Raw genomic sequence first — 25,373 nt, 5'->3', positions numbered from 1 at the left:
GCTCTGCATGTGGGGTTTGCGCACGTTCAAAGAGCTCTCATGGCCGGCCGGCCGGGGAATTGGTGCCTTTACCAATTCCAAGAAGGCCTTGGACTCATTTGTCCATGGACTTCATCACTAACCTCCCTCCTTCTCGGGGTAATACGGTAATTGTGGATAGATTCTCTAAGATGGCACATTTTGTACCCATGACTAAATTACCGTCTACAGAAGTTCTATCTCGACACTTCCTTTCTCAAATTGTTCGCCTCCATGGGGGTACCTACTAACATTGTCTCGGACAAGGGGATACAATTTGTGGCTAAGTTTTGGCAGGCTTTCTGTAGGAAGTTGTGGATATCTGTCTTTCTCCTCAGCTTACCACCCAGAGAGCAATGGACAGACGGAACGCACCAATCAGTCATTGGAACAGATCCTCCGGTGTTTAACTTCCACGTTACAGGATGACTGGTGCGAAGCCTTACCATTGGCGGAGTTCGCCTTTAACAGTCGAATAAACCAATCCATGGGTAGGTCACCATTTTTTATTAATTATGGATTGAACCCTCACTTTGGTGAGTTCTCACAGCTGGATTCAAGCTGACCAGGGACTGAAGACTCCGTCAGCAGGATAATTGATTTATGGGCTAAGGTTCGGATGAACATTTCAAGAGCACAAGAGAAATATAAACGTTTTGCTGACAATAAGAGGGATCCGGGTCTGACACTACAGTACTTTTACGATGGATCTTTACTGGGGTCCTTTTCAATTGATGGTTACATACAGGTTGAGCACTTAGTATGCATATAATGTGTTATTTCAGCCTGTTTGTGTTTATGAGTATTTCTTTTGATTTAGTGTGGGGATAAGGTATAGCTTTCTACGCGAAACATAACCTTAAAATTACCTTCTGCCAAGCTGGGACCTAAATTCATTGGCCCTTATGTAATAACCGAAGTAATCAACCCAGTGGCATATCGTTTACTTCTCCCTGCATCCTTGAAACTTCATAATGTGTTCCATAGGTCTCTACTCAAACCAGTAGGCTCGGTTGTAGAGGAACCTGGTTCCATAACAACTCCAGTGTTGGTAGATGGGTATATGGAGTTCGAAGTGCAAAACATTGTACAGTCTCGGTGGGTACGCGGTTCCTTGCAATATCTTGTACATTAGAAGGGGTATGGTCCGGAGGACCGATCGTGGGTACCAGCCAGGTTAGTGCACGCTGATCGCCTGGATTGAGCTTACCATGCTCGGTATCCTGAGAGACCTTGGGGTCCGGAGGCCACCCATTGAAGGAGGGGTACTGTCTTGGTGTGTTTTGGGTAGGTGGTGAAGGAGTTAACTCTGAGAGCCTCTCTGTGGATCTGGAGAGGGTTTTTAAAGCTTCAGGGGAGAGCCATCCCCTGTCGCTTATACTCCTATCTGAGTGTGCCCGACCCTGCTCTGTCCGTGCGTCACGCCAAGCATTGTCCGTCTGCCTGGTATTCTGACCCTGCTCTGTTACGGTTTACGTCTCTGGTTTGCTGACTCTGTACCTGCTTTGCCTGTGCTGTGTATGACCTTTGGCTTTGTCTGACCTCCCTCCTGTACCGCGCTTGCCCGTACTGTGTATGACCTCTGGCTTTGTCTGACCTTCCATCTGTATATCCCTCCTGTACCTCGCTTGACCATACTTTGTATGACCTCCGTTTTGCCTGACTCTGAGTTTTTGTATTGTGTCCTGCCATCTCTGAAAGCAGGACACTAAGCCCCGCCCCCTTGCAGTCACATGACCGTAGGTCCTGTGACTGCTTGCTAACTTCAGCGTCCACAGGTCCTGTGCATCTATACTTTCCGGCTGTACCTGACCCCGGGCCCCCTACAGTGCGGGTGAGTCCCTGCTCAGCGGAGGCTGCACGCTGGCGCTGTCAGGATCCTGACAACTAGTGATGAACGACCATGCTGGGATAAGGTGTTATCTGAGCATGCTTGCGTGCTAACCAAGTGTCTTCGGTGTGCTCGAATACTATGTTTGAATCCTTGCGGTTGCAAGTCTCGCAGCTGTTCGATAGCCGCAACACATGGGGGATTGCCTGTTACTGGTGACAGCAGACAGTCAGGTCTTCATCAATTTCTCAGGGGTGCTACATCAGGAAAAGGGAACTCCAACTGCTAAAGAGCAGAATCAATTACATCAAGTTAACAATAAACCTGGGATATTAATTAAAAAAAAAATAAACAAAAATAAACTCTTGTTAAAGGGTGTTTACTTTAACCATAACTTCACTTTTAAGTAACAGATATTGCAAAATAAGTTATATAATCCATATGTCGGGTATATTGTTTCTTTATATACAAGCTCTTCTTTGTGTCACTCTTTATAAATTAACAAGTTTGTAGTAATGGAACTATAATTTTTGGAAGGAGGAAGGCTAGACCAGAGTCGGCTGGTTTAACCCAGGGTTCCCCAACTCCAGTCCTCAAGGCCCACCAACAGGTCACGTTTTCAGGATTTCCTTAGTATTGCCCAGGTGATAATTGCATCACCTATACAGTACAAGGGAAATCCTGAAAACATGACCTGTTGGTGGGCCTTGAGGACTGGAGTTGGGAAACCCTGGTTTAACCAACCATTAGCTAAGTCTTTATACCTTGCACTAGACATGTTGCGCCTATAATAGAGAGCGCCCAATGTCTGCTATAGAGCTCATGAAGGGAAAGCCCACTCAGGTTTGTCCTAGCCTTTCTTTACTTTGCACCTGCACACCAGTCTCCTATTGGAACAGGCAAAAAAAAGTAGAGGAACTGGTCAAAGAGTTCTCTTATGATGGCCATGGGGTCAGTTTGGGGCTTTTCTGGCATTATTGCATATTAACTGCTCTCTTCCTGCTGTTTTAAAAGTGATGAGCAACAACCTATATTGATATAACAGGTCTACAATACCTGTATGGCGGATCTGAATGGAAAAGTCTATGCAAGACCTTGGGGTGCATTTACCCTGGCTGATTATTGTGAACAATTGTTCGTAGGAAAGGTCATTTCTTGATAACAGGGCAGCGTAAACAGGCTGTAAATCACCCGACGGAGCGCAAAATGCTTGTTTGGGGGAAATGATTTGAAGCTTGCCTATTCAAAAAAACAAAACAAAAAAAAAACGAATCATCCTACGACACATGCTATGGAGGAATGGCACCCTATTTGCACAGAACCATCGATTAACTATCGTATTGTGCACATAGGAAGCGCGGCCGGCCTGTCTAAACAGGCTACTAAAGACTGCCGATCCTATGGCTTCTATAGAGCTGATCATCGGTTGCTGGTCGGCCAGTGCAGATGAGGCTTTAGAGAAGACAGCCATTGGCCTCTTATTTGTTCTATAGATATCTTATGTCAAACTTTACAAAAAAGATTTGAGAAGCAGCCGAGGAAGCCCTTTAATTGTAAAAACATTTATCAGAAAATTACACATTTTTCTTTTAACTTTTGTTGATTTTTTTTTTTTCTTTGTGACTTGAAACATTTCATTTTCCTTAAAATCCAATGGAGCGCATGCAGTCGGATGCCACTTCTTGTATAATGCAGCTGCCTTTTCAGTTTTGGACAGGCACTTTTAAAAGTATGGTAGAAAATTTTTTAAAAAAAATCAAACGTCAGTGTGCCATTAAAAATGTGCCGTTTGCTGACTGCGATCATAAATGTCAATATCAGGGAAAGAGGTGTAACTGGAAACTCCCGGGGCCCAATGCAAAATCTGCAACAGAGTCCGCCACTTACCATGCAGTATCTGGCAGGGGAGCCTTTAGATTTCTGCACCAGATCAGGGGTGCATCTGTTACCTCTGCAGCCATATAGCTACACCCCTAACTAATGAAAAGTTTAATAAATGTGACCGCTGTGATTGTGAATCATCCAGAAAAACTCCAAATGTAACTCCACTTCTCAAACTGAACACCATCCGAAGGTTTTAAGCATAAAAATATATTTTTCCATGTAAAGACAGAACAGTATTAAAATCCTCTTGTCTTCATATTGCAGTCACCTGAAGGAAAAAAAAAGGAATTAAAAAGTGCATAAAATATATTATTAAATGGACTATTTATTCATATTTTAAATTGCACATGACATTTTACATGGAAGGAAATTCTGCATTTTCTGCAACAACATCTGCTTTGCAATGTATAGCAAAAGATTAAAAAAATAAGAATAAAAATATGGAAGTAATGGAAAGCTTTAGGCTATTGGCTATGCAAACTGCGATGACACCACACGCGGTTTGGGAAGGCCATCTGTGAATATCCACAGAGATTAACAAAATAGTGTTATGTCCTCAGATTAGGCACTCATCGTGGCTTTGATGTTCGGGGTCTGTGTTGTAGTAGAAAGAACGTATTGTTCAGAGGTCTCAATATGGAAGAGATCAAACTTTGCCCTCTTCAATTTCAAGGGATTTTGTTCCTGCTACCTGATACACGTCTTCATTTTGTGCAGGCAGTTTTCATGTCAGGAGAGGTAGAGTTACAAAAGTCCAAGCCTAAAGGCATATATATGTAAAGTAGGTAACACATTATGCGCGCGATTGTCTGCCTGTGGTAATCCTTCCAAGGACCAAGCCACTTAACCATTTAAATGATCACTTTTGGCACTTGTGTCTCCAGAGAGAACAGAGGTTTGGAAATCGAATGGAGTGGATAGGAGTATTATTTATAAGTGCAAGTCACAAGGGTAGAAGATGATGACCATAATATCGTCAACGTGCTGCCATGCCAAAATATAATGAAGCCATTCGAATGGAAAAAGGACATTCTGTTATAATCCCTCAAAGAACCTACTAGTCAACATTGTAGTACCTTCTAATGGTATTACTCTTCTGTGCAATCGGCAGTGTGTGACGATCACGGTTGCAGAGGGTGCTACTGCGATCAGACCTGTGCGGGAGGGGAGGCCCGCCGACGCCAACTTCACCTGGATGTGCTTATTCGGACGCACATTCAGCTGAATTGTATTGCAGTGCAGACACCTACCAGCTCCCCGCAATGTAATACATGCTATCGGCCCATCAGAGGCTGGCAGCAGACATCGGCTTACCTGTGATGGGCGGTGTAAGGCAGCGACCAATTCAGCTGGCGGCTTCTGCACCAGCTCTAGAGGAGGACGCTTCATGTCGTGGGAAAAAATAAGAATAATCATTTATTTTTCTTTTTAAAATGTGCTGGAAAAGAACGGAAGGGGTCCAGGATGGGGGGGCATTGTACCAGGAAGTGCCTCAGGATGGGAGGCAGTATACCAGGAAGTGCCCCAGGATGGGGGGGCATTATTACTTGAAGAACCCAGGATAAGACATTATTCGCAGTTGCCCAGGTTGGAGGACATAATTATTGGAAGGGGTCCATGATGGGGAACATTATTACATGATGAGGAACATTATACCAGGCAGAAGGCCAGGAAGGGGTCCACAATGTGGGACATTACTTACATGATGAGGGAACATTTTACCTTCAAGAAGCCCAGGAAAGGGGGCATTGTTATATCATGCGGTCCAGAATGGGGGACATTATTACAGGAAGATCCCAGATGGAGAAATTAAATTAAGGAGCCAGAACAGGTGTCGTTATGATATGGGAGGTGAATACACAAATCTTTATATGATCTAGAATGCTACAAGGGCCCATACATCTGACATACATGCAGGTGGGTGGGGGACAAACTGATGTTTGAAGTCACACAATCCCAATAAATAATTTTTCCCAGTAAAACCATAAGCTACCTATTACACCAGGAGATGTGTGAACCAGTTACTTACTGCAAAACACATTGAAAGACTTTGTATTCAGACTCTGCCATGTCAAACAATCCACATGTGTGGTCAGAAGCAGCACAAAGGCCAATAAGAGCCACCACATATGGTCAGCAGCTCTCAGTACAAGGAGATCCCTGCAAGCTTATTAAGCTTTTGCAAATCTAATGCAAACATTCTCTGCGGCACAGCTCAATCTGTCTATGAAATGTGAGATGCACTGTACCCATTTTATGATTTGTTCAGAAAACATATGGGCAGTGAGTGATGAATTGTAGTTCTGAAGAACTCTACAAGGTGGAGAGACGTCAGGGCTACCACCAGGGAATAACTGATTGATTTATTCTACATTCAATGGGTTCTATTCTATGTATTTTACACAGTATGAAATCTTTCTGTGTCATAAAACAAAAGGGCTCAGTCCTAGGATTAGAGGGTTATAATATTATTTTTCTTATTTTGTTGCAGAACATGTACAGTAGTTTTAAGACATTCTCCAGCAGAGTCTTCTGCAGGAAGTACGCAACATATTGTGTCCACATTGATGGAGTCCCTTGGAGTAGATCTCACTGCCATTTCTATAGGATGTCTTGAATTTGAGGAGTACATACATGCAGTAAATGGGTAAGCATGTGTAGGAGCAGGAGTCCCCGCTGTGTCAGGGCCGGAACCAAGGGGGCCGTCACTAAGGTTCCTAGGGGGACTGTTTATACGGGGGACATAATGAGGGGATGGACCGCAGAGACTTCTAGAAAGGTTGGGGGAGGAGCTAGTATAAAAGGGGCTGGGAACGCCAGCGGCAGTCAGTCGACGGAGCAGGAGAGAAGAGGCACGAGAGCTAGAGGGCGCCAGAGCAAGGGCCACCACCAAAGAGGAGAGCAGCGACAGGAGAGACTGAAGGGAGACTCACCATGGGCAGAGGGAGGATGGCACCGAGCCATCCAGCAGAGGAACACGGACCATCCACCCACATTCCTAGTGGCTGCCACCTCCCGACTCCAGCCCGCAATTGCGGCCTGTCAGCTGCCGCCCACTGCCATCGCCGCTCCACTCCAGCCCGTGGTCGCGGCCTGTCCACTGCCGCCCACGGCTGTCGCAGCTCCACTCCAGCCCGCGGTTGCGGCCTGTCCACTGCCGCCCACGGCCGTCGCAGCTCCACTCCAGCCCGCGGTTGCGGCCTGTCCGCGGCTGTCGCCGCCTCACTCCAGCCCGCGGCTGCGGCCTCTCCGTTGCCGCCCGCGGTCCCCACAACGCAGCTGAGTTGCGACTGCGGCTTGCCTGCAGCCACTTGAGGCCATCAATGCCCTTTCCCATCTTGGGGTGCAGCCTCCATTCTCCAGCCCCCAGGCGACACCGCACTGCCTCCGACGGGGGACGCCACGCCGAGGAACTCCCCAAGGCCTGCTGTGCCCCCATCTCGCTTGGGCATAGGAGCGCCCGAAGTCTTTGCCCAGCGGCTGAAACGCTGAAGCATCGCCGATCAGTACTCTGCCGGACGTCAGAGAGGATAAGTGACACGTTGTAATTAAGGACCAGTAGTCGGCCATACTGCAGCCCTATAGTGACCGGTCTTTGTCTAGTTAGTCGTGTTTGCATTACCAGTGTGTTCTTCACTGTGAGGACAATTATTATTAGCTTGTTTGGCTGCTCAAGATAGCCATATAGGCATCTATATATATAAAGGTTACACTTTAAAGCTCAAACCGTCTCGCGTCTCGTCACAGCATCCTGCATACCTGGGAGTACTACACATGTACCGTACACACAGCCAAAGATAATGAGTAGTGTCATCCAGTGCCCCATCAAAGTGTCACAGTGCACCAATGGACGTCAGTCATAGTGCTACATGAACAGTGGTAGCCAAAGTGACCCCGTGAGTAATGTCAGTCAGTGTTAATAACTTAAAGTGGTCTCAAGTTCATAAATAAGTAAAATTGCAAAGTGCTCATAATAACAAGCAATAGTGTCCACTTTTAAAAATCTTCTCCTGTGTCTAGAACAGAGGGATATTTAATTTCATAGTGTACGGCCCATTTCTAGGTTCCAGGTGACCAGACACTTTCTGTATAGACTGTTTGTGCCACTGAGTTGTTGAGATCGTACTTTTTCTCAGATGTCTTTTCTGGCAGCCTGGGAGAGAGCACAGTTTGCACTAGCGCCATGACCATGCCATTTGCCTGAAATGTCAATCATAGTGAGCATACTGACCCTCGGAAAAGCAGGAAGTCATAAGCGGGGAGCAGTGATTTCCTGTAGATACAACTTAATGATAACCTCTTTCAAAATGACCTTCTTGCTTCACCATATCGACCCTGAGCAAGCAACCAAGTGGAAGGGTTAGCTAGTATGAGTAAGGCTGGGTTCATGTTAGGTTTTAGATGGAACATCCACTGGAGTCATCAGTGTAGAGAAGAAACCTAATGTGAACCCAGCCTTAAGGTGACCATACACATTTACTGTGAGTCAAACATCTACTGTATATGGACATGTCCTACTATCCACAGAAAATGTAGGAAAGAAGGATTTATATCTGTTGGATAAAATTCTCAATGAAGATGGTCCACCATTAGAGGTGCTCGGCTCACTTGGCTGAGCGTGTATATCTATGATCTCAGATTTTTAGTATTGTACTGCCTGAATTATCACTCTTTTGGTCTCATATTACATTTCACAATGTCCTTTGTAGAATGGCTTGGTGTAAAAGTTATTTCAGCATGAGAAAAATTGACGAACATAAAATCTGGCATGAGCCAAACATCTATAACGTAACATGCGGGTACGCTCGACATCGGTTACCTAATTAATAAGCCACAGAACATTACCCCTAAAAATCAACATAGCATAAATAATGCTAAATTACCACTTGGGTCTGAATATTTTCTCAGCGTTAGACTTATACTAGGCATATCTGACGCATATCATACACAATAAATGAGTGTTGGCCAAATCCAATTAATAGAGTTGGCTGACAATCTAATGTGGGGCAACCTACTGTAGGTATCTTCTGTCAGAGGAAGAAAGCAAGAGCAATAGGATATTTATTTTCCCGCAGTTGACGTTTCAGCTTTACTGTGTAGACTGAGGAAGGTTCAGCAGAGTCCCAGAGAATTGATTCAGAAAGTGTATTGAAAAATGACACCACCTTTCTCTCTCTCTCGCTCGTTCTGCTGGAAAAGTAAGCAGTGTAAGTATAATTATTTTAAGATAATTTTCCTAATTTGTTCTCTCTGTTCAATCTTCTGTCTTGGTTTCAAGAAATTCCACAACGCATGGTGAGTTTTTTGAGCTGGATTATCCAACTTTGTGGATTAATAATTGCGATGGATACGCATGTTTAATGTCCTAGTTTAACTTGTATTATTCGGTTGTAACTTTACTTCATTAACATTAGTATTTTTATTATTCAAATAAATAATCAAGGATATTTACAGCAATTCCTCCATAAAAGACACCCGTCAAACGATTCTCCTGCAAACAGAAGTGACACAGAATGAGAGTGACAAGCAAATGAGTCCTATTAATTCCCCATTCAGCTCTTGTAGTCATTATCTATAGCGTTTCCCCAGGCATTATGTCCCTATTCACCTTAACTGACTGTTTCCTTCCTGTAACCCCTGCAACCCCACCTCCAGCCCCTGGGCTTCACTACGCAACTTTCATCTTCCTTCATTTGACTAATTGTGATTGACAGGCTTCCCAAAAACCCATGTATGTTCCTCCCAACTTGCAAATAAAGAAAAAGAATAAAAAGGCTCCTAAGGAAATGGTTAAAGTTGTTTTATATTAAAACCACGTGTTGTCACTTAGCCACACACAGAGGCAGAAGCAAATGTAACGGGGGAGGGTGGCATCATTTATAGTGCGTATGTATAAATGTCAAGGTCTGAGCCCCCATGAGGGCAGGATCCCACATGAATGAATGCACAATGCTCCAGAATATGTCAGTGCTATAGTGGTGGTTAGTAAATATTCTAGGTCCGTTCTAGTTTTGTTGGAAATATGTCGTCTACCACTGGAGAAATTATTGTAGCACTAGGTTTCCAGGACCATTGGATGATTCTCCTCATTTTGGATAGATCCAGAAAATCATTCATACCTGGAATGCTTGGATAAGTTTTTAAACTTTGCGTCCCCATAAACACCAATTTGCTACTGATCGCTACAAAGTTTGGATATGTTTTAGGCTGGGTTCACATTACGTTTAGGCAGTCCGTTAGACGGACTGCGTTACACCCCGGCGTAACGTGGTGTAACGCAGTCCGTTAACGCTGCCATTGCCCTCCATTGTCGGGCGCATCGCGACGCATGCCGTAAAGCGGCACGCGTTCACGATATGCCGTCATTCAGTGACGGAGCCTCAGATGTGGGCTGCAGCGTCTGAGGCTCTGTCACCGCTAGCGCTGATGAATCATCAGCGCTAGCGGGTATAGCATTATAGGATCCAATTCAAAGTACTTGTTTTCACCCACAAAGCTCTCCACAGAGCAGCACCCCCCTACATCTCCTCCCTCATTTCTGTCTATCGGCCTAACCGAACGCTGCGCTCTGAAAACGACTTTCGACTAACCTCTGCACGAATCCGTACCTCCCACTCCCAACTCCAAGACTTCTACCGCGCTGCGCCAACCCTCTGGAATGCTCTACCCCAAGAAATTAGGACTATCCAGAATTTGCATAGTTTCAGGCGCTCCCTCAAAACACATTTGTTCAGAGCGACCTATCACGTTCACTAATCAAAGTCATTCTATGTGTAAGTGGGCATGTGTAGCCCATTCATTATCTCCATCCCTCACTCCCTCAAGATGGCTGGACCTTCATTGTATATACATCATTGTAAATACACACCTGTACGTTGCATCTCCCCAACCTCATTGTAGATTGTAAGCTCTCACGAGCAGGGTCGTCTAATTTTGCTTTAATTATTGTATTGTTAACGTTGTTACTTATGACTTGTGTTTTGAAACTGTTAAGCTGTAAAGCGCTGCGGAATATGTTGGCGCTATATAAATAAAGATTATTGTTATAGCATAACGCGATCGCGTTATGCTATACCGTTTAACCAGCCCGTCAACACTATGCATTGAACGGGCTTGTTAAACACAATGTGAACCTGGCCTTACTATTAAGCAAGGGTCATACGATATTTTCTTATTCGAGAAAATCGTCCCAATTGAGCTAATCACACTCTGATCAAATTCTGATCAGAGTGTGATCTGATTTTCACAAATGAAAAACAGATTCTCCAGCTTCTCCATTCTTTCACTCCGTGAAAATCAGGTTGCACTCAGATGTTTTGAGTGCGTTTTTTTTTTTTTACGCACTCATTGACTTGCATGGCCAAGTGTGATCCAAATATCGGAGGCGAATCATGAATGCTACTATAAACGTGGAATAACATTGGTCCGAGAGTGACTTAATGTTTTACAGATCGCACAGGGACCCAAAATACGGTCGTCTGCACGAGCCCTTAGGATTCGGGTTGTTACACTGCAATATAACGGAAATGATCATAATGGTGGCTCTGATCTTTGTAAATAATATTTATGTACATTGTTGCCCGTGTATGTTGTTGCATAATAGCTGATTTAATGCTACAAGTACATAATACAATCAAAGGCAATCGAGAAGACTTCAGAACATGATTTAGAACTTTGTGTGTCCCGTTAGGTGTAATCCAGTTTCTTTTAAAAATATATATTTTTTTTTTTTTAGCATCCCCGTCAATCATAGTCATTCCAGTGCAGAATGGATGCAAACATATGCACAAACAAATATAAAGTATACACAGAACACATGCACCTATTCTATGTTTACATATACACTGATTGTGGTTTTTTTTTTTTTTTTTTTGTTTTCTTCCCACATTCATAACAACCAGTCATAACTTTTTATTTTATATAAACATCTTTGTGATGTCTTGTTCTTTGGGAAGACGGGTTGTATTTTTTCAGGTGCCATTTTAGAATACACAGATTAAGTTTTATATTTAAAGCAACTTTTATTGTGGGTTAAACGCAGGAAGAAAACTATTATGCTATTTTTTTTTTATATGCCATTTACTCATCATTAGACAAAATGCATTCACTGTATTGTACATATTGTTACAATTAAAGGTATACCGAATATGTCTATCGTATATTACTAATATGGTTCAATTATTTTAAAAAATGCTTTTGCTCAATCTATTTTTTTTATGTTTCTGGGGAAAAGAATCATAGAATCGCAGAGTTGGAAGGGACCTCCTGGGCCATCTGGTCCAACCCCCTGCTCAAAGCAGGATTCGCTAAATCATCCCAGTCAGATGTCTGTCCAGCCTCTGTTTGAAGACATCCATTGAAGGAGAACTCACCACTTCTCGTGGCAGCTTGTTCGCTTTAACTCATAATGTACTGATATATCCAAATATATTTATATACCAGTACATCATACCTGTAAAGAAGAAAAATATTCACAAAAGTGCATCTGGTAGCTCATTATTAGAGCTTTTGCCTTCCGTACTAGAGGCCAAAGCATAAGCCCCAGCAAAAACAAGCTCTAAATAAAAGCAGAAAATTAATTTAACATATAAAGGCATCTACTGGGCAGAGTCAGATGCCAAAGGGTCTTCAATCTCCTCCCTCAGTGTCCTGCTCCCTTTTGAGAATCTCTTTGGAAAGAGGAAGAAACACACCATATAGAGAAACAAACAGGAAAGTTACAACACCGGTTCACTTCCCGGCTGGGCTCCTGTGCGACTGAATTGGCGTAACATTTGGTAGTGGTACATCTGCCCCTTCCTTTTTAATATAATTCTGATCATCTGATATCGTCTTAAATGGTCCATTTGTCAATGGTGGCATAACAATAGTCTCCTGCACATTGGATTCCCTCCAGTACGATATGACTGGTAAGCACCCGATGTGCCATGGCACTGTATTCTATTGTAGAGGGGAATGAACAAAAAAATTGGTAAAAAGTCCACAAATAAAATAATTTATATAAAAATATAAAGACTTTTGATAAAGTGAATCACATAAAAACATGGGTTCAACAGCGAGAGAGGCGTCATAAACAGCAGGTGAGGACAATGACGGCATGAAGAATATATGCGAATAGTGACAGTACCCACAATATAAGAAGGCTAAGGATATGCAATACCGTACAATATAGTAATATAAGGCTCAATGATCCAGTAAGAACATAAACATAGATGTCCTCTCCTGCTGGAGTGATGCTAGCCGCGACGCACGTTTCGACGCACTGCTTTCATCTGGTGGTGACAAATCGGTTGCAGAGGCATGGGATTCAGCCATGCAAAGAAACATTCTGAAAATTTTTCTCATGGAAAATTTGGCACACAAAGATACGCAATGGGCTCAAAGTAATTTATAGGCGCTATTTTCCCGACTCTGTTCTGTGATATTTGCAATTTCATTATCCGAGGGACTGAAACCATAAGCTTACAAATCATCACAACGCTGTTAGCCATCCAAAAAGATTGATTCAGTCGGAGCAAGAGGAGAGGACGGCAGGACGGAAGACTTGAAATTCTTTGCGGTTGTATTGTGTGTTCTATTCACGGACTACAGGCTGCCAAAAACAGTAGTCTGCGGTCTGTTCATTGGATCTCATAGCTCTTTAAAATTTCTCAGCTGTTTCCTCCACATTTGGGTTGCTCCAAGTAGTAAAAGAAGAACAAATTTGGATAGAAGTCTACATCATGATTATAGTTTTTATTTATCTGGAATATTAACTATTTGACCAAAAATGAAGTTAGGACAGATTTTCTTATCCTCCTTTGGCTTCACGTGTAAAGTCCTTCCACTTTTCATACAGCTACCACCTAAGACTTTATTAAAAGGATGAAAAAGGCAGCTGGTCTCTCCGTCTGTTTGACAATGTTTTCTAGACCCACTTGATATAGGTTATACCTTTCGGCCATGCCAAGTCTTCAGCTACCCCCTTCCAATCAGAGCCCGAGGAGGACTAATCTGAATTTCACGCTCTGATTTCGCCAGGCTTTTTTTTTTTTTTCTTGCTCCTGCCAGAGCTTGAGCTTCTTATGTGAGTCTTTCATAGTTGCTGATTACCTTCTTTTTCTCTAGTAACAAAAGATACCCCTTCCTTTCAAGCCTAGCTCATTTGCAATCAACAGAATTCTGAGCTGGATCTGCTGCTGACTGTATAGTGTATACCTTTAGGGAGCGACAGTGCAGAGTCAATATCTTATTTTTAGAACCGAATAGCGCTGATAAGGTAGATTTTTACATTTTTTTTTTCCTTGCCATCATTTGCTGTTGATGTTAACAGAAAATATTCAAATTTGTGAACAAAGCCTCCTAACACTTTGCAGGTGCAAGGAGGAGGGGGGGTTAAAACAAAAGGCTTGAAAAGCCTAATGGTATTTCTGGTCATTAACAACTCTTTGATGTTCATACTCTAGGCTGTCTTTTATCTTTTCTTTCAGCTTTTTTTTTTTTTTTTTTTTAACATTAAAAGATCCATAGTCTGCGTAACACACTTTTTTTTAAAGGTGCAGGGAAATGGCTTGTTCTTTGGTAGAACATTTTAATGATTTTTAAATAGGTCAATGAATTTGGATGATTATCTCATCAGCAACAGAAAGGTGCAATAAAGGCTCAATATTACTTAGTGTTCATACCTGAGTGGACACTCCAGCTTTTTTATTGCACTGATATATCATTGATCTTTATAATCGCCATAACTCTCTAAATTTCTGGAAAATGAAAGTCGCTAATTGTTTTCTCTCCTCTTCCCCATTCACTAAGTTTGGTTCACAAGTTACTATATATATATATTATATTTAATTTAACCCATTTTACAAGGTAGATATTTCATCAAGGGTGAAACGTGTTGTCCTTTTTAAGAACTTTCTTATTTATTAAATTTAGGGGCTAAAAATAATATTTGTGATTTGGTGTCTGTTTGCACAGTTTTGTTTTTACAGGTCTTTTGTGTCTCTGCACAATCAACTTTGATGTGATGTGTAGGCGAAAATCAGCTGAGAGGAGGTCAGAAAAACATAACGGAGTTACAAACTTGATATCATACCGAGCTCACTGGTGAATTCATGGTTATCTCATTCTGCAGCCAGAAGTAGAAGCTATGGAAAGCAAACAGTGCAAACATTTTTAATTAAACCAAATTGCACAAATTTATTTTTAGCCTGAATTACATACTTTGAATGAAAACTAAAATTGTCCAGAAAGGTGGATATTGATCCATGGTGACTTGATTGATGAACGATCTGTAGGAAGATAGATTTTGTGCAAGCCTAGGTAGGTCCATCAGGGTCTTCTCCACCGTAGTATCAAGCCATCGGGTTTCTGGTTTTCCGCTTCACCTTGTTCCTTCCATTCTTCCAACCTTGATGTTCTCCAGTGATTGCTCACTTCGTATAATGTGTCCAAAGTAGGCAAGTCCGTAGCTTGGTGATCCTTCTTCAAGTGACATGTCTGGCTTGATTTGTTCCAAGATTGATTTGTTTGTTCTTCTTGCCATCTATGATATTGATAACATCCTTCTCCAGCACTGTATTTCGAAGGTGACAATTCTTCTGTCTTGTTTCTTTATCGTCCAGAAGACTTTTAGATTATAAGTTTACACAAAGTGGCAATATAATGCTGTGTTCATCACAAAGGAAACCTGTCCATGTATGGTAGCATTGAAAGGAAGGTAGGAAGTATAATACTTTTTAAATAATGGGGTTGTTCAGTGGTAGTCCACTATGCAGCATCCCCATCTATCAGCTTTTATTAGCTCCAGTGGCATCCTGATGTAAACATTTGCTGGAGCCAATAATAGCAGACCAGTGAGGGTGCCAAGTGTGGGACTACCAACGAACTGATATTGATGACCTATCTGGGCAGCACAGTGGCTCAGTGGTTAGCACTGTTACTTTTGGGTTCAGGGTTCAAAACCCACCAAGGACAACATCTGCAAGGAGTTTATATGTTCTTCTGGTGTTTCTGTGGGTTTCCTCCCACTCTCCAAAGACATGCATAGGGAATTTAGATTGTCAACCCCAATGGGGACAGCGCTAATAATGTCTGTAAAGTGCTGCGGAATGACTGCGCTATATAGACAAGGGATGATAAATAAGGGTCATCAATATCATATGACTAGAGAATTCTATTATAAACAGATATTGAATCATTCTATTTCTGCAGAGGACATGGCAAAATGAAAAATTTGTCCTATTTATATTTGCTTATCAATGCACACTATTGAACACATACAGTATGCTATATATCAGTTGTTAATTATCATCTGTATCTTAGTGTCATAATACAGTAAAAATATTATTTTTTGCCTCTTTCTCTTTGTGAAATTGCAGGTGATTACTTGGGATTACAGATGATCCGCTTTCATCAGCTTATTTTCTAGTCTTTGTAGCAAAGAGCAGTTGTCCTGGTACAATGAAGAATCCATGCTAATGGTTCCTTTATAATAGCCCACTGGCGGCACTAAACGAGCCAATCAGCTGCTTGTTTGCTGGTTTAATAGGCAGTCTACAATAGATCATTCAGTGCACATGATCTACCATTGTTCTTGGCAGCACACTGTTCTGATAACACAATGATGTGCTGCTGAGAACAGTGATTTTATGCACAAACCACAAGATCATTTTCCCAAATGAATGAGCGCTTTGCTCGCTTGTCAGGAGATTGGCAGCCAATTGCATCGCAAAACGCTCGATCATGTAGTGTACAAATGCACTTTAAGTTTTACAATGACATGACCACCATGTTTGATTATTGGTGTGATGCTCTTGGGCCTCATTCCAACCTCAGCAATTTTTCTCACATTCAGAAAACAGACTGATTTTCATCAGTGTTTTGGATCAGATTTTCATCAGTGATTGGTCCATGTGTCAGTTTTTACCTTTAACCTTTCATCAGTAGTTCTCGAATGTAACAAGGAACCAATGGAGATTTCTCAGCTTCTAGCAGTCACTGAAAAACAGACATCACGAGTATGCGACTAGGGTGCCATCAGTATGGTGTCTAGACCCATATCGTAGACTTGATTGGGTGAATTTGATCTGTGTCTCGGATCAAAAACAGATATTTTTATGGTTTGTTTGGCTTGCACTAAAAAAAAATACGGACACTTGAACAGCCACGTAGACACTGATACAGTATATGTTCTATCCTCGATCCCTAAAAAATAGGGATACAATATAGATGTGATTCACGGACATTTGAATAAGGCCTAACTCTGAGGAAAAAAAAAAAGGCAAAAGGAAAGATGAACATTGATGGCATTCTTGGATATCGGTGTTTTTTTTTCTTTTGTTTCCTTACTGTAATTTTGATTTTTGTCTGTTCTATTCCATACTCTAATTCCATGGATCGTGTTGATAAATCTTTCCTGTGGATGTTCTTTCCGGAGTAACTTTGCTTGTGGACACCGATGAGAAGATTCACCTCCGCCTAGCTTTCTTCATCTGAAAATATGACTTTCTAACTGCTTTGTATCAGGAACCCCATCATTCAACTTTTTTTCCTTCTTATAGAAGCTTTACTTTAAAATGGGTTGCCATAAGCTTGCGAGCAGGGACCTCACTCCTAATGTCACTGTTTGAATTGTCTTAACTTGTATTGAATTTGGGACCTCACTCCTAATGTCACTGTTTGAATTGTCTTAACTTGTATTGAATTTATTGTCTGTACATGTCCCCGCTTAATTGTAAAGTGCTGCGGAATATGTTGGCGCTATATAAATAAAAATTATTATTATTACTACTTAAGGTTGCTCAGTCTATAAAAAAAAGTTTTATTTTAGAGATTTCCAATAGAATGGCTCAAAACTTGTTACTTGTATTTCAGTTTATGTTTCAGTTTTCTGGAGTAAAAGCCATGATTAATTCCCTGCTTTGTATTTCACTTCAAGTTTTTCAAGATCTGCGATTAGAAACATTTCTTGACCATCAGTATAAACTGTGAAGAAAATACATTTACTCATAGGAAAAGAAATAGGAGGGTAGTTATGCCAATTTTCTGGCATCAAAAAGTTGAAAATTTTAACGCAAACTGTATTGTGAAAAATTTGTCACTTATTACCCTTTTGCTCTGATCCCATCACTTTTATGAAATGTTGTCGGGCTTAGCTAATGGGGTCTAGTGAATCACAGAGCAACAAATTTATTATATCATATGTAAATAGCCACAGAAACCTATGTCTGCTATGGATTTTGTAGTCTGACACATGATTAGCTTAAAAATTTACCAAAATTGAGCACTTTTCAAAAAATAATTTTTAACAGATGCTTCATATCCCAGTGATGACTTCATCCACAGACCTTTCCATCTTTTTCATCCCCATCTTGTACACATCTTTGCATAGTGAATGCCACTTGTGTATATGGGATCTTGTACTGTTTATATTATCAGTATACATTAATCTGCACACATATTCATCTAACTTCGGCCGAACTTGTTGCGATGATGGATTACTTCAACACTGAATTACCCGCCTGTGAAATGTTTTGAAAGATTTTATATTAGTCACACATGGTGCTTACTCATCAAAGCTTCACTGAGGTGTTGTAATAATAACAGACCCAAGTTAGACTTCCTAAATCTTGACTAAATTATAAGGCAGGATACTTTTCCTAAACTTGCATCTGGCCACTTAGCTCTATATGGATACCAACTAGGTGCAGAAAAGAGGATTTATAGGAAGCTTTCCCCTATATTCACACATTCCAGTATAGTGGCAATGATTTTACTATGATATTCCCAGAATTTTATTTACTATAATGAATATGTAACTGTATATTTAGAAGTTGCACTGGATAAACTGCTTGTACAGGCAATTGCTTTATGGTAGAGGTGGCCACTGCTCCCATCTTTCACTCTCCCAAGACAAAAGGGGTATCCAAAACTTCTGGACCTCTAACAGTCACCAAACTATTTAATAGACTGGTCTACTGGTATGGCACATGTTTTGTGTTACCGCAGATTCTCAGATGTGACCACAACCAATACGCCTATCATAGTTACACCTCTACTGATGAAAAGGTGTCTAGAATTTAGTGAGACATTGAAGGATTTCTGTCTCAGTCTTTGGGTAAATATATATAGCAAAAAAAAGCAATGGTGTACCATACTTTTGACTTTATAAAATATACAGAGGGTGAAATAAGTATTGAACATGTCACCTATTTTCTAAGTAAATATATTTCAAAAGGTGCTATTGACATGAAATTCTCACCAGATGTTGGTAACAACCCATCCAATCCACACAGGCAAATAAATCAGGCCATAGACGTCCATAAATTAAGTTATATGTTAAAATGAGAAACGACACAGGATAAAAAGTATTGAACACGCTTGCTGAAATGTAACTAATACTTTGTATAAAAGCCTTTGTTGGTGATGACAGCTTCAAAACTACTCCTGAAAAAAATGTGGATTCTTACCATGTGGACAAAAACAGACATTAAAGAGGTTGTCCACTATTTTATCTTTGACCTATCCTTAGGATTGGTCATCAATTTCTGATCGGTCAAGGGGCAACACCCAGAACCCCCTGCCGATCAGTTGTCCTCAGTAGCCTCCGGGCAGAAATGTTCAATTACGGAGCTGCTCCATCTTCTGATGGTGGCCGTGGTAGGGAACTGCACATCGCCTTCTATTAAATCAGTAGGAGGCAGATGTGCAGTACCCTGCCGTGTCTATCAGAAGAATGAGCAGTTTTGCAATTGAGCATTTCTGGCCGGTGGCCTCCACGGCCAACACCGAGGCCAGCTGATTGGTGCTGGGTCCTGACCAATCAGATATTGATAACCTATTCTAAGGATAGGTCATCAATGCTAAAGTAGTGGCAACTTCTTTAATTACCTTGGCAATATCTTTCATAACAGGAAAGTGAACTTGGCAATTCTTTCAGCAGCAATCTGCACAAGTTTACTCAGTTCAATATTATGCACAGGTAAATCAAACTTCTTATGTCCCAGATGTTCTGCACCGGAAGCAAATTGGCTACATATTATTTGGAATTGATTCCAGATAAAACCTTATTGGATGAAGATTTGAGTTCATTCCAAAAGACTTGTCTTTTAAATATCCCTTATTCCCTTGGTTAACACACTGGGTTAGTACAGTTTGAACTAAATCTGTGACGTTATTTTGCCACAAGGCTCTGATTTTGGCTAGACTTATAATTGCAAGGAATTTGTTCTCACACACACTGCTTCTACAGTTAGGGAGTGGTGTAATCTTGTTAGTAAGGTCACTTATGATGAACTTATGTTGTTTCAAACTAATAAAGAATGATTAGATAGTCTTACTCATGCAGTGGTGTAATTAAAGTCCGCTGGGCCCTGACCTAAGATCTGGACCGGCCCCCCCATCCTGGTATATATGTCTCTCATCCTAGCCCCATCCTAGCACATATACATATATTCCCCTTTCTGGCCCCATCCTGGTATAAGCAGCTCTGGCAAAAATTAAGAAACCACTGCAAAATTTTCAGTTTGTCTGATTTTTCTCTTTTTAGGTATATTTTTGAGTAAAATGTAAATTGCTCTTTTATTCTATAAACTACTGACGAAATGTCTTCGAATTTCCAAGCACTAAATTTTGTATTTATTTTCAGAAAATGAGAAATGGTCAAAATTTAAAAAAATGCAGTGCTTGCAGACCTCAAATAATGCAAAAAAACAAGTTCATAATCATTTAGAAACAACAATACTAATGTTTTAACTTGGGAAGAGTTCAGAAATCAATATTTTGTGAAATAACCATGATTTTTAATCACAGCTTTCGTGTGTCTTGGCATGCTTTCCACCAGTCTTTCACACTGCTTTTGGGTGACTTTATACCACTCCTGGTCCAAAAATTTAAGCAGTTCTTTTTTTTTGATGGCTTGTGAATATCCATCTTCCTCTTGATTACATTCCAGAGGTTTTCAATGGGGTTCAGGTCTGGAGATTGGGCTCGCCATGACAGGGATTTGATGTGGTGGTCTTTCATCCACACATTGAATGACCTAGCTGTGTGGCATGGCGCATTGTCCTGCTGGAAAAACCAGTCCTCATAGTTGGGGAACATTGCCTGAACAGAAGGAATCAACTGTTTTTCCAGGATAAACTTGTATGCGACTTGATTCATACATCCTTCGCAAAGCTTAACCTGTCCAATTCCAGCCTCGCTGAAGCATCTACAGATCATCACCAATCCTCCACCAAATTTCACAGCGGGTGCAAGACACTGTGGCTTGTACTCCTCTCCAGGTCTCTGTCTAACCATTAGATGAACCAGGTGTTGGGCAAAGCTGAAAATTAAACTCATCAGAGAAGATTACCTTACTTCAGTCCTCTATGGTCCAATCCATATGGTCTTTGGCAAACTTCAGCCTGGCTCTCTTTTGCTTCTCATTGATGAAAGGCTTTTTTTTCTACCTTTACATGACTTGAGCCCTGCCTCTAGGAGGCTGTTATGAACTGTTCTTGCCGTGCACTTCACCCCAGCTGCCACTTGCCATTCCTTTTGCAGGTTACTTTGTCATCCTGTGACTGCTGAGTGACATTCGAATAAGATGACGGTCATCCCGGTCAGTGGAGAGTCATTTTTGCCCTCTGCTGGTCTGTAGCTTTGTTGACCCCAATGTCTGCTGCTTGACCTTGTTGTAATGGACTGCGTCTTAGAAATTTTAAGGATGGCTGCAACATGACGCTCACTGTATCCCTCTGCTAGTAAAGCCAAAATTGAACCCTTCTTTTATTCGGTCGTTCATGACAGCACCACCTGAGAGAGGGGATCCGCCCTTTAGGAACAGGAAATCCTACAGATACATAAGGGCGGCACCTCTCCCACGCATCAGTTGGTTTCCTGTTCCTACAAGGACAGGATTCCCTACAGATCGTATCATCATGGACGAGGAATCACCAGGCCGACTGACCGACTCAGGTAGTGGGGGGTCTTATACCTCGGTCAGTGCGGGGTAGGGCTCCACGACAGTGTGCGGAGCAGGTGGGAGCGGGGTCCGGAGGATGCCCGTCTCCAGGGCCAGCGCCGGCACGTATGTGCCCCCGAACCCCCATCCTGGTCTCCTCCTGGAGCAGTCCGGGCCGTCATCTGGGGCCGGCTGGCGTGGCGTGGTGGCAGGCACGGAGCGGGTCATGCCGGGTCGGGCCATGTCGCCGCGCCACTGTCAATTTTTCGCGCCCCCCACGCATTCACTGAAGCACCGGAGGTGACGCAGTTGGGGGGGGGGCCTGCGGCACCGGGCCGGAAGTCGGCCGGCTTTTCTCTGTTGTTCACCGCTGGGTGGTGGCTGGGGGGAGGAGCATAAAAGGCCACAGAACCGCTGCATGGCTGCTTTTGGCCCATTTGCAGCAATGGATGAGCCGGAAGCTCCCGTGGCCCAGCTGGACCGAGAGCAGGAACGTACCTCAGAGGTCCCAAACAAGCTCCCAGCAGAAAAAACGAACTGGACAATCCAGCCACAGAAGTTCCTCCAGGCTGAAGGATCCAGCTCGCCCCCCCCCCGTAATCCAGTGCCTACTCCTACTGCTCGGGTAAGAGATCTTCGTGAATGTGCCATGATGCAGTGTTTCCCTTATATTTTTTTCTCCTGTAGGGGAAGAAGTGCGCTGATAAAGCGAAAAACAGGGAGTGCGCCCTTTGCAGTTGTCCCTTGCCAGACGCCTACCCTAAAAAACTGTGTCAGTCATGTATACGGCAGACGGTAGGGGTGGGAAAAAAAAGGGTAGTCCCAAAATTACCATACATACTTCGTTACACTTTCCCCACTTCTGCAGGTGGCGGAAGAAACCCCTGACTTCCCCCTGACTTTCTAAGGGAAATTATCAGGACGGAAGTTAAAGCTCTAAAGTCCGTATCCCAAAGGGCATCATCTACATCTTCTGCGTCCTCTTCAGAGGAGGACTCCAGTCATTTCTGCTTGAGTCTAGAACAGGTGGATAAGTTGGTCAAGGCAGTTAGGGCCACCATGGGGGTAACAGACGCAAAACCAGAATGGTCAGCGCAAGACCTGATGTTCGGCGGTTTAGACCCCAGGAAACGTAAATCGTTCCCATTAAACGACAAGGTCCAAAACCTGATCAGTAGGGAATGGAAGAAGCCCGAAAGAAAGGGTTCCCTACCTCTGGCTTTTAAGCGACAATATCCCTTTGAGGACCCCTTGGTGAACAGATGGGATAAAGCCCCAAAATTGGACGAAGCAGTGGCTAAAGCGTCCAAAAAATCTGCTATTCCCTTTGATGACATGGCTTCCTTGAAAGATCCGCTGGATAAAAAGGCAGACTCCTACCTGAAAGGGAAATGGGAAATGTCAGCTGGTGCCCTAAGGCCGGCAGTAGCGGCTACCTGCACAGCCAGATCTATGATGGTCTGACTGGACCAGCTTGAGTCACAGTTAGATTCTCTCAAGGCTCTGTCCTCTATCTTGAAGACCCTGCCTACCATCCAGAATGCGGCAGCCTTTTTAGCCGACTCTTTGGCAGATTCTGCAAGGATGGCGGCCAAAGCCGCAAGTCTATTGAATGCAGCCCGAAGGGCTATATGGCTGAAGTGCTGGCCCGGAGATATCCAGGCCAGATCTTGGCTTTGCTCCATCCCGTGTGAGGGATAATATCTCTTCGGTCCAGTTCTAGATGAACTTCTGGAGAAAGCCAGGGACGATAAAAAGAAATTCCCTACCCTGCCAGCCCCTTCCTATAGACGTCCCTTCGCTAGGAAGAGCATTTTCCGTAGAAGGTCATCCAGAGACCGAGGCAGATGGGAAGATAGGAAGAAGAAAGGTACCAGGTTTATGTTTGGAGGGGGAAGCCAGGAAGACCAAGAAGCCTCCCCAATGAATAGCGGCTCCGGTGGGAGGTAGACTATCAGCCTTCTACCAAGCTTGGTCACTGATTTCAAACAGTAACTGGATCCTGGGGTTGGTAGCCTCAGGTCTAAGGCTAGAATTTTCCTGTACCCCCGGAACAGTTTTAAGGTCACCCCGCTCAGGTCTTCCCTATCGGAACAAGCTGCCCTAGAGACCGAAATCCATGACCTATGCTATATTAAGATACTGATAAAGGTACCAGAGGCAGAGAAGGGCAAAGGCTTCTACTCCCATCTATTCCTGGTCCGTAAGCCGGATGGCTCTTACAGGACCATAATCAACCTGAAGGCACTCAATAAATTCCTGATCGTTCGCCCATTTAAAATGGAAACGATTAATTCCACTATAAAGTTACTGTTTAAAAACTGCTTTATGGTGGTGTTGGATTTAAAGGACGCCTACTACCATATACCCATCCATGCGTCTCATCAGCGTTTCCTCAGAGTGGCGGTTCATTTAGAGGGGTCGGTACAGCATTTCCAATATGTCGCCCTTCCCTTTGGTATTGCGGTCGCCCCCCCGAGTGTTCACTAAAGTTATAGCGGAGGTTATGGCCCATCTATGCGAAGCAGATATCCTGGTAATCCCCTACCTGGTTGACTTCCTTATTGTAGGCAAAACAGCAGACCATTGTTGGGATCAGTTGCAAAAAGCAAAATCGACTCTGGAACGGTTAGGGTGGCTACTAAACATTAAGACGTCCCGTCTACAGCCCATGAAAGTTCAGCAGTTCTTGGGCCTAATCCTAGATTCGCAGAATCAGGAGTGTTGTCTTCCACCCAAAAAATTAGTTCGCCTACGTCCTCAGGTCTTGAACGCCTCCAATAACCCCACCATGTCTCTTAGGAAAGCAATGTCCCTCCTAGGTTCTCTCTCATCCTGCATCCCCACGGTCCGGTGGGCCCAGTTCCATGCAAGGGTTCTACAGGGCGAGGTTTTACTTCATCAAAAAATCCTGGGGGGTTACCTAGAGGGCCAGTTGACTTTGTCCCAACATACGATAAAATCCCTTGGTTGGTGGCTAGAGGAAAACAATCTAGCCAGAGGGGTGCCCTGGGAATATAACGTAACCCGAGTAGTCACCACAGACGCAAGCCCTACTGGTTGGGGGGCCCACATGGAGGTTTTAATCCAGGACCTATGGGATTACCATCAGATGGAAATGTCCTCCAACCTGAAAGAGCTAACAGCCGTAGAGCAGGCATTTAAAAACCTTCTTGTGAATCTACAGGGTCATCATGTTCGAATATTCTCCGAAATTCAGGTCACCGTGGCTTACATCAATCACCAAGGTGGGACTCGTTCCAGACCCCTGATGAAGGTAGCAGAGTGGCTGTTTCAATTGGCAGAGCAACATCTTCTGTCTTTAACAGCTCTGCACATAAAAGGAAGAGAGAACACCACGGCGGACTTCCTAAGCCGCAACCTTCTAAGACAAGGGGAATGGTCCTTGAAAACCTCCATCTTCGACCTGATCGTACAAAAATGGGGGCAGCCAGAAGTGGACCTCTTCACCACCAGTGAGAACAGGAAGGTGTCTTAGTTTTGCTCCCTAAATCCCAGAGAAGGGCCTCTGGCAGTAGATGCTCTTCTGATAAAATGGGACTTCAGGCTAGTATATGCCTTCCCTCGCCTGTCTCTTCTACCCTTGGTGATGAGGAAAGTCAGGAAGGACAAGGCAAAGATTATAGTGATCGCCCCGTTTTGGCCCAGGAGGGCATGGTTCTCATGCCTCAGGACCATGTACATGTCCGACCC

The 25,373-nt window shown here is 43.0% G+C and overlaps 1 protein-coding gene and 1 long non-coding RNA gene across 3 annotated transcripts in view; one reads left to right on the top strand and one right to left on the bottom strand.

Moving 5' to 3' along the window:
- Positions 1 to 25,373, top strand: part of LOC141049402 (uncharacterized) — a 168,772-nt gene that overhangs the window by 11,499 nt on the left and 131,900 nt on the right. The window lies entirely within an intron of this gene.
- MYO3B (myosin IIIB) overlaps positions 3,482 to 25,373 on the bottom strand; it is a 266,306-nt gene continuing 244,414 nt past the window's right edge. The window contains exon 27 of the mRNA XM_073545841.1: positions 3,482 to 4,001. The gene's annotated coding sequence lies outside the window, so the exon portion shown is untranslated. The remainder of the gene's footprint in view (positions 4,002 to 25,373) is intronic.

The sequence above is a fragment of the Dendrobates tinctorius genome, unplaced genomic scaffold (assembly GCF_039654945.1).
Source record: "Dendrobates tinctorius isolate UK_male_01 unplaced genomic scaffold, ASM3965494v1 ptg000143l, whole genome shotgun sequence".
In the NCBI taxonomy this organism is placed as follows: Eukaryota; Metazoa; Chordata; class Amphibia; order Anura; family Dendrobatidae; genus Dendrobates; species Dendrobates tinctorius.
The sequence above is the reverse complement of the archived record's forward strand: the minus strand, read 5'-3'. Positions and strand labels throughout refer to the sequence as shown.